Below are 14,458 nucleotides of genomic sequence, written 5' to 3'. Positions count from 1 at the left end.
TTATGTAAATGACAAAAAGTAGAGGACCCAGCACCAATCCTTGTAGCACTCCACTGGTCACAGGCTTCTAGTCTGAAAAGCAACCCTCCACCACCACCTTCTGTCTTCTACCTTTGGATGGGTTGGACCGAAGGGTCTGTTTCCATGCTGTACATCTCTATGACTCTATGGTGCAGGTGCACCCACAATACTGTTAAGAAGGTTTCAGGATTCGGACGAGATGACAATGAATGAACTATGATATATTTACAAATCATATTGTATTTGGCTTGGAAGGGAACTTGCAGGTTTGGTATTCCACTGTATTTGCTGCCCTCGTATTTCTAGGTGGTAGAGGCTACAGTTTTAGAAGGTGCTATCCAAGGACCTTTGCACCTTGTAGATGGGACACATTGTTGCCAATCTGCAGTGACACGAAAGGAGTAAACTTGGAAGGTGTTGTTTGGGTACCAGTGAAGCAGGCTGTTTTTTCCAGATGGTGTCATACGTTTTGAGTGTCGCATTCCATCAAGTCCTGACAATTGCATTGTCTATGATGAAAACTCTTTAGAGACTCAGATAGTGAATTACTTGCTGCAGGAATCTTAGTCTAGAACTTTTTCTTGCAGCCACAAATTTTATATGAATGCACCTGTTTACTTTCAGATCAATAGTAACTCCACGATGTTAATTATGGGGAATTCAATGATGGTAATGCCTTTGAATGTAAAGGGGTGATATTTGAATTGTCTCTTGTTGGAGATAGTCATTGCTTGACACTTGTGCAATGTGAATGTTATTTTCCACATATGAGCCCAGGTCTAAATGTTATCCCGATCTTCGTACATTTGGATGATTCCAGTATCTGAGGAGTAATGAGTGGTGCTGAACATTGTGCAATCATCAGTGAACATCCTCAGTTTTGACTTTATAATTGTGAGAAGATCTTTGATGAAGCAGCTGGGCCAAAGACAACACATTGAGAAACTAAAGAGATGTTCTGTGGTTAAGATGATCGACTTCCAAAACAACACAATCATATTCCCTTGTGCTCGGTATAACTCCAACCAGTGGAGGTTTTCTCCCTGCTTTCCATTAGCCACAACCAAATTAGGGCTCCTTGATGATGAACTCCGATCAATGCTGCCTTGAAGTCAAGGACTCTCCCCATCATTTCCCAAACCTGAGGATAAGGTACCACTGCACTAGAAACCCCAAGATGCAGTTTAACCTATTGGGAATATGGATTTGAACTTCACCTCAGTTCAATTAAATAAATCTAATAGCCTGGGGTAATAACTAAGTATAGTATTAAGAAAATGCTAAGAACATCTGGCCTAGAAAAGTGGGTAAGACTAAAACTTTGAGGGGGCTTGCATCAATATGATGGGTCGAGTGGCTTTCATTTTGCTTCTCTATGATTCTTTAAATGAGAGTTGCCATAAGCCTGGTGAGGTAGACCTAAGAGGATTTAATTTAATTATAAGTAGTTACATAAATGGACAATTGTTAATTGGCACATTGTCTTGCATTCCAACCGATTACAATTCGGCAAGCGTGCAATAAACTGTCAATTCATGTTCCAACACTGAGAAAATTTCAACCATAAATGGCCCCCAAGGCATTATTCGAAATAAAAAGGCAGGGTGTTGTCTCAGTATCAAGGCTAATATGCATCACTCAACCAACGGCATCAAAAAAAGACCAATTATTTTATTTCCTGTTTTCAGGAGTTTGCTGAATTCAAAGTGGCTGCCTTGTTTGCCTTGTTTGTCTACTCTGTCTACACTTCTAAAGTCATTCATTGGCTCTGAAGCATGTTGCAACATTCCAAGCGCATGAAAGCTATAAGATCCAAGGTCGAATATTAAGATGAAAATAAAGGATGCTGGTAATACTTTAATGAGGAATTATCCATTTGTAACACAATGATGGATCTCTTTCATTTTAGAGCTATGTAGGATAATTACGTGCTTAATTTAAATGATGCTTGCTTTTAGCATAGTTAAAAAGTGATAATTATTTCCAGATGGATTTATTGACAATCTATCCTACATAGTAATTCATTTTGTGCATGCATCATAATGTGTATTGGCAGAAGGTTAGAAGCAAAGTGTAAAATGATTAATGTGCTATTTTGAACTGCAGGTCTAAGTTCATTGGCAACATTTGTTACCCTTTGAAAGTACAAAGTGTTTGTTCTCAGAGGCATTGCCAATTTCCTGGGTTTGAACTTCCTGTGTTGGACCAAGAATGCACCTGTGCAAATCTTTAAAAAAAGGTACCAGTGTACTACCTTTTAGTGTCTGGATATTGGAAAGCAGACACATCAGCCTGAAATACATTAAGTTGATCACTGGCCTGTATGGACATTTCCCTGACGTCAAGGAAACTCATTATTAGTTACTAAAATAGAAGGTGTGTTTTATGATCTGAAAAGTCAATCTTAAATGGGCATCATAGCAGGCTAGTTGAGGATACTAAATTAATTGCAATAACTTCACATCTAAGAACACCAAAGCAAGATTTCAAATCAAAAACTAAAGATGTCTGAATAGCCATTTTAGTAATAACTGATAGGCTATACTCTCAATACTCGATAGGCAATGATCGTCTCCACTATAAAATGGAATCAGTAGCTCATCCAGGCTTTAAATAGCACTGTCAATGCAGGGCCCTTCTATTATTGTCCTGAAGGTTATTATTAACCAGACACTGCAATGGATTAGTTAAGTGCACATCCCTGGCAACCAGGCCAGGGCGGAGGCTGGTTACTCTGTTCAGTGTTTAAAAGTTTATCCTCTAAAGATGGGCCCTCATCTACAAGGCTCACATCAAGATTGTGATGAAGTACTCATTTGGATCAATTTAGCTGCAACAACAGTTCCAAATCTCATTGCCATCCAGGGCAAAACAATCAAACCAATAACACTGATATCAAATCCACCACCAATTCCTATGACCAAAGTATGTGCTAAATGCAGGATTTACTATAGAAACTCATTAAGATGATTTTGATAGCAACATAAGCTCGAGAGCCTAGAAAGACACAAGCAGTATCAGCGAGGGAACAACATGACCTGTCAGTATCTGATCTAGTTTTGCACCATGCTGAATTGGATATATTATTTCTTCATTGTTACCAAGTCAAATTCCTGGAATTCTCTTCCTGATAGTATCACAGGAACACCATCTCAACAAAAACAGAAGTGATGCAAAGAGAAGCCTGTGACTAATTATCACACAACTAGTGATAGACAATACAAAAGTTGGCCCAGCTGGCCTGACAGCCAGATAGTAATTTCTGCAGGGTGAAGGGAGTTATACACTGAGACCCCATGGAACCCCCAAAGTAGCAGGTTCCAAGGGGCTGAACCGGGAAATTGAAGATTTCTGCATTGTGCTTGGAAACATCCAAAATATCCATTTTAGTCAAAGGATTCCGGAAGTTCTGCCGGGGTTAAGTTGCTAGTTATCCAGGAAACATCAGATAATTATAAAGAAAACCTAGTTTAACCCCTGGATAATAATTAAACTGAAAGCCTTGCAAGTTACCACACATATCCCAACTAACTTTCTCCCAGATACCATACACGTCCCCCATCAATCAACTCAGTGTCTGCCCCATTTCCAAACAGCACCGTCTCCCTCTCTCTCCTCAACCTGACACCGCCTCCACTTCAGCACCATGAATCCCCATCTCCCTTTGGGACTTGATGCTCCTACAGAGGCTCTTCCTATCTGGGTGTGATACCTCCCCATCCAATTGGCAACCTACCCACTTGGATTCCTGGCATCGTCCCCACCTGGCACCCAACCTCACATTTACTTTAAAATCCATCTGTTCAGATGTATAATGACACACAAAATGAGCTCTTGAACCCATAGCTTCTGGCCCAGAAAGAGAGAGATATGGCTACAAGGCCTTTAAAGGATTAGCTCTGCACTGAAGTCAGACACATTATGTTTTTGATCATGTGATCATGTTTCTTATACCTGTAATCCATTGTATCACATTTGTTGTAATACTTAGTCTGTCAAAGTGGCTGTCTGTGGTGCTGGATATTTAAATCACAGAATGCAGTAATTACTGCTGTTAAAAAGGGACATGGTTTCCCTTTCCTGATCATCCTGCACTACACGAACAGGGTTTAATTTAAGGTATATCTTCATTTCTGAAGGAGTTGAGATTGGAATCTCCTGCCAGAAACATTAACACAAAATACAGCAGGAGTAGAATGTGAATCTGATGGTGATTGTCACTCTTCAGAAGGTCCAACTCATTGTTCACATCTCAAATCCCTCAAGTAGAAAGATTTTTGGATTGAAGAAAAATAAGAAAGTCTGTCCACTTCATTGATCCATAACCCTGACTTATAATGGAATGTTAGATGGGTGAAATGACCTTCTCCAATTACACATTGCCTCAGACTCATTCAAGTAGTGTGTAATTGAGACTCCATGGCCACAAAAGCTTATGTCTTCAACTAATATACAATGACGTCCCAGCCTTTGTCTAGACAGCAATTCTCAGGCCACAGCAGGCAATTTGATATTTACCTGCAGTGTTTATATGAAGTGTTTATTCATTCATATGTCAATTGAATTCTGGGTACTACCAGTAGAGGGCAATCTGCTTAAAATCAAAACAAAACAAAATTATTGCAAGAGATGTTTTTAGGTCACCACTTCAGGGTTGGTGAGTATTATCCATCAGCATTTTATTTTATCTGTGTGGACAAATGACAACTGTTCGAGTTAAGATTCTAATTTCGGGGATTGGTATGCTCCCATTCAGTTGGACTGCATAATACTGTGTATCTCTGTCTTGGTCAATCATGTAAGTGTTTAAACTTGCTTTCAGTACACATTGTCTCCACATCTGCCTTATCAAGACTCCTCAGGATCTTATATATTCTGTTAAGCTTACTAGCTACTATGCTGTGACTGGAATTCATGCCTCTGGAACCTTAGTCCACATATTTGTATTATGAGTTTGATAATATAGCCTGAGCTAACTAAGGTAATGTATCTGATTGGCTTGCTTAGTGCACATAGAAAGCTAATCAAATGGCAGGGAAATGCTACCATTGTATGATAAAATCTACAATTGTTGCTTACTAGCTAGATGCCCTTTTAATTCTGAAAACATCTACAGGTAATTCATTATTTTTTCTTCAAAATTTTAAAAATAAGCTGACAGTTTGAATTACCCTTTGTTGCAGTTCTAAACAAAATGCTTTGTTGTATCTAAATGATTTTTTTCTGTTGTTTTACTTTGTAACCTTGTATGGCACATTATTCCTGCTGCCAAGCTTTCAGTTAAATAAATGTGCCTCAGACATTATTGTCCTGCTAACAGTGGCGTTGCTGTGCTGTGGAGACAAAGGCACTTCCATTCCTTCCCCTGGAGAATGATTAGATTTGAAACAGCTCCCCTCTTCACAACTCCAGCTTTGACATATACAAAATGAAACTTTTCAGCAATCAGATTAAAGTACCAGATCTCACATGCAAGTTGGCCCTAGATGTTTTTAAAAATCGTGATCAGTTGCTTGATGATAAATAATATGCTCTTGCCACATTATGTATCCTGTTTAGGTCAGAGTTTAAACATGCACACCAAATGGAAGAAAGTGTGCATGTTATTATAAAGCTCCTATTTATTTCCTCCAGTTGATTTTTAAAATTTCTGATTGCAGTTAAATTCTGTAATATTTTGCCGTTATACACAATATTTCCCCTGAAACTGCAGAGCCATTGACATTAATATCATAAAAGAAGTGCATTCAAAGTAACACCCCTTTAGCAATTCATTGTTGGGAGTAATATACAGCTAATTACATAAACCCACACTCTTATCAGACATTGCATGTTTCTCAGTTCTAAATATTTCCCCATATTTCTCTTAAAAGTTGCACTGGCCTCTTTCTCAACTGTTCACTGTTGCAAAGTATTCTATCCAACAGCAATCCTCTTGTAAACACATTTCTTCGAACATTTCTTTCTTCACTCCTAACGATAATTGAGTTTTTATGGCAATCACTCCCAAACACTCTTTACTGCTATATTTTAGGGTGGATTGACTCTTAGGACAAATATTCATTTCCTCCACTTCTTGTATCAATAATTCCAATATAGAAAATCTGAATACTCCACTTGCTTCATAATGAGTCTACAGAATGCAAGCGGGTTACTAAATCTGCTTCTGGAGATTTCCTGCAAAAAGTGACCTGCCATTCAAATGGCAGCTGCAGTCCTGCTTTTGCTAGCAGCTACGATAGATATTTCTTCCAAATCCACTTGTTCTCTATAGCTGATGAATGACATGCAGAAAATGCACAGGAAGTATATATTTAGATCTGACCTGGAAAGTTTTGGAAGCGTCAGACATGCGCTATTCAGGTGGGCACAAAGCCCGTTCGGCTATGTTTTCCATGACTTGCGAACACTGAGGAACACACGGACGATACAATAAAAAGTCAGAAAACATTTGATGCACCATGTTAACATGACATTGACACCTAGAATTAATTTGTGCTGAATATAATCTAAATAGAGTCATTTCCATATTGATTTGAATTTTATATGACTATTAAAAGTGTTTCTATTACTCAAACTTTATTGTTAGTCAAGTTCCTCCCTGCTCTCGTTCATGCTCAGTTATTTATTTTAATGTGTTCATGGGATGTGAGGCGAGCATTTATTACTCATCCTGAGTGTCCTTCAGAATATGGTGACTAATAGCCATCTTCTTGTACCACATACAACCCATTTAGTATGAGCATATCCTTTGTTAGGAAAGGAGTTTGAGACATTTGACTAAGGGAGAATGAAGGAATGTTAATATATTTCCAAATCAGGCTGGTGTGTGTCTTGGTGGGGAAATCACAGCTAGCTGTCTTATGTCTCTGTTGCCTTTTTTCTTCCAGATGATATAGGTTGAGGTTTTGGAAGCTGCTGACATAGGAGCCTTGCTCATTTACTGCAGACTATTTTCTAGATGGTCCACAATGCAGCTTCTATGAGCTCGTGATGAAGGGAGTGAATATTTATGAAGTGATCAAATTGAACAGGGTGCTTTGTTTTGAATGGTATTTCACTGCTTCAATATGCAGGTGGACTGAGAAAATTGAGTTGGCAGCAGATCTCGCAAAAAGAAATTTATGGATTGTTCGCGAGTTTTTTTGGAGCAGCTTGTGGTATGGCTCACTGGGGAACAGGCAATTATTGATTTGGTGATGTGTAATGAGGCAGGCTTGATTCGGAAGCTTAGGTTAAGGAACCCCTGGGGAGTAGTGACTATAATGTGATAGAATTCATCCTGCAGTTTGAGAGGAAGAAGCTGGAATCTGATGTGACGGTATTGCAATTAAATAAAGGTAACTACAAAGACATGAGGGAGGAGCTGGCCAGAGTTAATTGGAATGGGAGTATGGCAGAGAAAATGGTGCAGCAGCAATGGCAGAAGTTTCTGGGGGTAATCTGGGAGGCACAGCAGAAATTCATCCCAAGAAAGAAGAAACATACTAAGGGGAAGACGAAGCAGCCATGGCTGACAAAGGAAACCACAGACAGCATAAAAGCAAAAGCAAAAGCATACAATGTGGTAAGATTTGAGGGAAACCAAAGGATTGGGAAGCTTTACAAACCAGCAGAGGATAACTAAAAAAGCAATAAGTGGAGAGAAGATGAAATATGAGAATAAGCTAGCTATTAACGTAATAGAAGATTTCAAAAGTTCTTTTAGATATCTAAAAGGTGAGAGAGGACAAGAGTGGATATTGGACTGCTGGAAAGTGAGACTGGAGAAGTAGTAATGGGGAATAAAGAAATGACAGAGGAAACGAATTGGTACTTTGCATCAGTTTTCTCAGTGGAAGACACCAGTAGTATACCAGAACCTCAAGAGGGGAGTGTAGTGATCATCACTAAGGTGAAGGTGCTGGGGAAGGATAAATCAGCCAGACCAGTTGGACTACACCCCAGAGTTCTGAAGGAGATAACTGAGGAGATTATAGAGTCAGTAGTGGTGATCTTTCAGGAATCATTGAAGTCAGGGAGGGTCCCAAAGGACTAGAAAATTGATCATGTAGCACCTCTGTTAAAGACAGATGGTAGAAATCTCTTGGATGGTTAGCCTGATCTAGTTATTGGTAAGATTTTAGAGTCCATTATACAAGGACCGAGATTGCAGAGTACTTGGAAATACATGTTAAAATAGAGTTAATTCAGTACAGCTTCTTCAAGGGGAGGTCGTGCCCGACAAATTTGTTAGAATTCTTTGAGGAGGTAACTCACAAGTTAGACAAAGGAGAATCAGTGTAAGTGATGCATTTGGATTTCCAGAAGGCCTTTGACAAGCTGCCACACAGGAGGCTGCGAAATAAGCTAAGAGCCCATGGTTTTAGGGGCAAGGTAGACATGGATAGAGGATTGGCTGACTAGCAAAATGCAAAGATTAGGGACAAGGGTGTCTTTTTCAGGATGGCAGCTAGTGAATGGTGGAGTACCATAGGGGTCCATGTTGGGGCCACAACTATTCACATTATATTTAACGTTCTGGTTAAAGGAACTGAAGGCATTGTTGCTAAGTTTGCAAATGATACAAAGATAGGTGGGGACAGGTAATGTTGAGGAAGCAGGGAGGCTGTAGAAGAACTTGGACAGCCTACAAGAATAGGCAAAGAGGTGGCAGATATTATACAATGTGGGAAAGTGTGAGGTTATGCACTTTGCTGGGAAGAATAAAGGCACAGGGATGAAGGGCTTGCCATACGAAGATCAGTTGAGGACTCTGGGACTGCATTCAATGGAGTTTATGAGGATCAGAGAGAATCTGATTGAAATGTAAAGAATACTGATAGTCCTAGATAGAATAGACATGGAGAAGATGTTTCCACCAGTAGGAGAGACTAGGACCCGACAGCCTCAGACTGAAGGATTAACCTTTTAGAACTGAGGAGGAATTGCTTCAGCAGAGAGTGCTAAATCGATGGAACTCATTACAGCAAAGGCTGTAGTAACCAATTCATTGAGCATATTTAAGGCAGAGATAGATAGGTCCTGAATGGTAAGGGGTTCAAAGGTTATGAGCAGAGAGGAAGAGAATGAGTTTGAGAAATATATCAGCTGTGAGCAAATGGTGGAGCAGACCGAATGGGCTGAATGTCCTGTTTTTGCTACGATATATTATGGTCTTATGGCTTATGTGTTTTTGGAACTGCATTCCAGGTCAGTGGAGTGTACTCCACGATGCCACTGGCTTGTGCTTTGTAGCTAACGGACAGGCACTGGCAAGTATGGAGGTGAGGAACATGCTGCTGAATTCCGAGCCTTTGACCTGCTCTTGTAGCCTTTATTTGTTTTTCTCATCCTGTTAAATTTCCGGTCAATGGTAAATCCCATGATGTTGGTATTGGAAGTTTCAGCATTGGTAATGCCATTGAATGTCAAGGGGAAATAGTTAGAGGCTACAAGTCTGGAGATGGTTATTGCCTCAAACAACTGTGGAGTGAATGTTGGTTAGCACTCTTCAGCCTAAGCTTGATGTGGTCTCGGTCTTGTGGCTTGTAGATGCAGACTGCTTTATTATGTGAGGAGTTTGACTATCACTAAACGCTGTATAATCATCTGTGAACATCCTCTTGCCTTATGAAAGAAGGAAGGCCATTGATAAACTGCTGATGATGGTTCAGAAAATGGCACTGACCTGAACAACTTTTGTAGCACTCTGCTGAGGCAGCAGTGATTGACCTGCAACAACAATAACACCTTCTTTTGTGCTAGCTTTGTCTCCAACCAATAACGAGTTTTCCCTTTGACTAACACTGTTACTTGACTAACAATTTTACCTGTGCTTCCCACTCCAAAATGCCACACTCAGTATCAACGACAATACTTTCACCCCACAACTGGGATTCAGCTCATTCCACCAAGTTTGCATTAGATCGAGAGCTGAATGGCTCTGATCGAACCCAAACTGAGCATCAGGGAGCTGGTTATTAAGTGAGTAAGTGAGTTTGAGAAAGGTTAGGCACAATCTCAATTCTTACAGAACCTTAACAAGGTCTTTGTGAGAATGGTATAGATGATATGCAATGAAAATGGCTGTCATTGTGGTCAAAGTGAGTACACAAATTTTAAGTTTCCTTTAGGATGTCAGGGCGGCAAATTACAATTTGAAGAATTTCAAAAACAATAGACAATAGACAATAGGTGCAGGAGTAGGCCATTCGGCCTTTCGAGCCAGCACCACCATTCAATATTATCATGGCTGATCATCCTCAATCAGTATCCTGTTCCTGCCTTATCCCCATAACCCTTGATTCCACTATCTTTAAGAACTCTATCCATCTCTTTCTTGAAAAAGTATCCAGAGACTTGGCCTCCACTGCCTTCTGGGGCAGAGCATTCCATATATCCACACTCTCTGGGTGAAGAAGTTTCTCCTCAACTCTGTTCTAAATGGCCTATCCCTTATTTTAAAACTGTGTCCTCTGGTTCAGGACTCACCCATCAGCGGAAACATGCTTCCTGCCTCCAGAGTATCCAATCCTTTCATAACCTAATACATCTCAATCATCCCTCTCTGATCCTTCTAAACTCAAGTATATACAAGCCCAGTCGCTCCAATCTTTCAACATATGATATTCCCGCCAATTGTCTTGTTCCAATTATAATACCTCTGATCAATTGAGTATTGATAGAGATAGAATGTGCACTGCATGAGAACAGAACAATGTCATAAAAAAGTGACAGATGTTGAATGGCTCCAGTATAGTTGGTGAGGATATTGTACTTCACATTTGACTTCTTTAAAAATTAGAAAATTGAACCTAACACTAAATTTTATGGTGAATAGGATTAAATAATAGATCCTATTGAATCCAACTTCATGGTTTTTTTTATCAAATGAAATGTTAAGTGAGGAATGTTATAATATTACAAGAATTCCTTTCGCATTCTGGAGAATCCGCACCTGAACTGCATTTCACAGATTGCCCTTTGTACAGCTGCAAGAAGAAAGGCAGTATTTTGGCAAGACACAATGTCATATGTATATTGAGTTGAATTAGGCTCAGGCTAAAGTCACATTCCCGAGCTTCATCGAGCTCACAATAATATCACTCCTTGGCATGAAAAGTCCATTTTGTAAACACCAGGAAAATCATTAGCAATGCTGTGCTTTTAAACATTGTAATTTGAGTTCCTAAGTTGGTTAAGTAAATACGAGTCAGCATAATTAATAAGTCACTCAGTTATGCGTCATAAGCAAATAAAGAGCAAGAAGAGTCTTGCCAAAAAAATGCACATTTTATTTCAGTTAATTCAGTTAGTAGAATGACTTTGGGTATCAGGAATTTAAGTTATGAGGAAAGACTAAGGAATTTGAGCTTGGTTTCTTTGAAAAGTGAAGATTTTGAAGTGATCTAATTGAAGTTTCCAAAGTGCAGAATCAAATTGCAATTTGATAAAAATTGTCCACTGTGGCGGAAGGTTCAAATATCAAATAAAATGCGAGTATAAAGTTAGAAGTAAAATGGGACTTTAATTTATCTAAGAGTGCAATGAAGCTATGCAATAAATATGAGGGAAATCAATTGGAAATGGACAGATTAAGTTTGAGACCATTTTATAGCTTTTTGGCAAGTTTGAAGAATACAAGAGAAGACCAAAAGATCGATTGATGAAAATATGAAGTTATTAGTTGGAACTAATGAAAACGCTTTTTGGTAACTCTTTCTTAGTCTTTAAGGGAAGCTGGATTTTAAAGCATCTACATTTCATATTCATGATTGACAAAGAAAGCTAATCAAACAGTGAAATATCCTCTTTTGAGACAAAATGGATACACATCAAAAGCAATATTGTAGAAGGTAGCATCATCTGAACAGATGTGATTGACACGGTGAAACTGAGAGCATGGAATTTAGTTCTTACAGAAAGTATAGTGTGAGGAAGTGTAGTCAAAGTAGCTATGGTAGTCGGTGGTTTTGTAATAATATTGGTAGCCAGCCTACCCTCAGAAATTGAGATAGAGGAGTCAAGGAAGGTTAGTGAAAGATCGGTGATGGACGAGATTAAGGTGAGAGAAAGGTTGAAATTGAAAGCAAAATTGATAAATTTGTCCCATCACAGATAGAAGTCCAAAGATGTGCAGGTTGGCCATGCTAAATTGCCCATAGGTTCCAAAGATGTGTGGGTTAGGTGGATTAGCCATGGTAAATGCAGGGTTACAGGGATAGGGTTAGAGGGTGTGTGTCTGGCTGGGATGCCCTTCAGAGGTTCAGTGTGGACTCAATGGGCCAAATGGCCTGTTTCGTCACTGTAGAGATTCTATGATTCTATAAACAGGAAGATATACCAGTGTAATTATGGACCTGACTGAAAATGATTTGTAGGGTGGAGTTCAACAAAGGATATTCCCCAAATCCCACATGAAGGCAGACATTACTAAGCCCATGTGGGCACCCATAGTCACACCTTTCATTTCGAGTAACTAAGACACTGTTCACCAAGAGCGCATGTTCAGCTCAGAGGAGAAGGAGGGTTGTTGATGGGGGCTGTTTCAAGCTTCCCTAAAACGAATATGCAGAAAACCCTCAGCCCATCCTGATGAAGGATTGAGGTGTGGAGGGTTTAAACTTCAATAATGAAGAGGAGGCAGTTGGAGTCAGGAAACTGGAAATTGTCAAAATGCCGAAGGAGTCAGAAACATCATATAGATGGGAAGAGATTGGACAAGGGGAGGACAAATAGAATCATTAGAGGATGAAGTAAGCTTAGTAGGGCAGGCACAGGCTGAAATGATAGGTGTGTCAGGCCAGTCCTGTTTGTGAGTTTTGGGGAGAGGGAGAAATGTAGAAATTGACTGTACAGTATTAGGAACCAAAAGGTGGGAGCTATGGAGGGCAGTTAATGGCAGTTCTACAAGCAAAGACCCAATGTTCAGGAGTGTTGTTGTGGCCCAGGGAGAGATCAGAAGAAATGTCTGAGAGTTGTAACTCAGTTTCTGCTCGGTAGAGGTTGGTATGTACATTTATCTTTATCTGTCCGTATTGCTTTCTCTACATGACTATGAAGGCCTCCAGACTCAAGATACTCATGGCAGAGTCATGGAAGATCTCTAGGATATCAGTTGAGCTGCAGTATGAGTTAGTATTCAGTAGGTCACTGAAACACTTTGCAGATGAGCTTGTAAATTCATTACAGCAAGGCTGTAGTAGTTAAGGGTCATATGGTATTACAGGGTTACTAGAATTCCCCAGATCTAAATTGTAATTGAATGACATCCACAGGATCATTCAGCCCCTCAAGGCTGCTCCGCTGTTCAATAGAATCATGGCTGCTCTGACATTCCTCACATTCACTTTCCTGCTCTTTCCCCGTAATCCTTGATTTTCCTACTGATCAAGAATCTATTTATCTCAACCTTAAAAATACTCAACCCATAGCTTTCTATGGTAATAAGTTCCAAATGCAACAGCCTCAGAGAAAAAATTCCTCCATGTCTCAGTCTTAAATTCTGAGACTATACTTTCTGGCCTGAAGCTCTCCCATGATGGGAACCATCCTTTCAGCATTTAGCCTGTCAAGACCTGTACATTATGGTAAAACATAATTGTCCATCACATGTGACAGGCAGATAGTTGCATAAAACCAAAGACTCAGATTAAAGTCATACTGTATATATCTTGTAATATATTGAGTAAGCTTTTTGGATGCACTTTTTGTTCAAAGTAAAGTGGAAAATGATGTTTTAGTTTGGAGAACTCCATGTGCCCAAAAGGTATGAAGATGTGCTTATACTAAATATGGATGTTTTAGTCGATTAACAGAACATACAAAATTGGAACTTCTGAAAAAAACAGTTTCTTTGTTGAAACAGAAAGTGATTCACAGATTAAGATAGACATGCAGGAGGCTGGAACAACGTAGCAAGCCATGCAGCATCAGGAGGTGGAGAGGTCGACATTTTGGTGGAACCCTTCTTCAGGACCTGAAGAAATATTGACTTCTCCACCTTCTGATTCTGCATGGCTTACTGTGTTCTTCCAGCCTCCTACCTGTCTAATTCGGATTCCGGCATCTGCAATATTTTTTTGTCACAGATTAAGATGGCTAACCACATTAGAGTATTGGCAATCCCCTCGTTGCAAATGGGTTCCATACTGGAGTCCATTCACATGTTAATTTCATCCGAAGTCAAGTCGGGACACAATGCAGGACAACGTAAAAGAGCTGTTTGTAAATACAGGAAATGGTTGTATGTCAGATCTTTAAAAATACACCCCAGTATGAGATGGTGTTCGTATGTAAATGTTCATAAGTTGGATGTATGGCCAGATGGTCCACTCAAAATAAAGAACTTATCATTGAATTACAAAAGATTGACAATGATTAAAGCATGCTGGGAATGGGAACCAGCCTTGACCAAAGTGACTGTGCTAATCCACATGCTGCAGAATCTAGACAG

The sequence above is a fragment of the Chiloscyllium plagiosum genome, unplaced genomic scaffold (genome assembly GCF_037043375.1).
Source record: "Chiloscyllium plagiosum isolate Xiang-an unplaced genomic scaffold, Cpla_swu_hap1 HiC_scaffold_3, whole genome shotgun sequence".
NCBI classification, from domain to species: domain Eukaryota; kingdom Metazoa; phylum Chordata; class Chondrichthyes; order Orectolobiformes; family Hemiscylliidae; genus Chiloscyllium; species Chiloscyllium plagiosum.
This window is presented reverse-complemented; position numbering follows the sequence as displayed.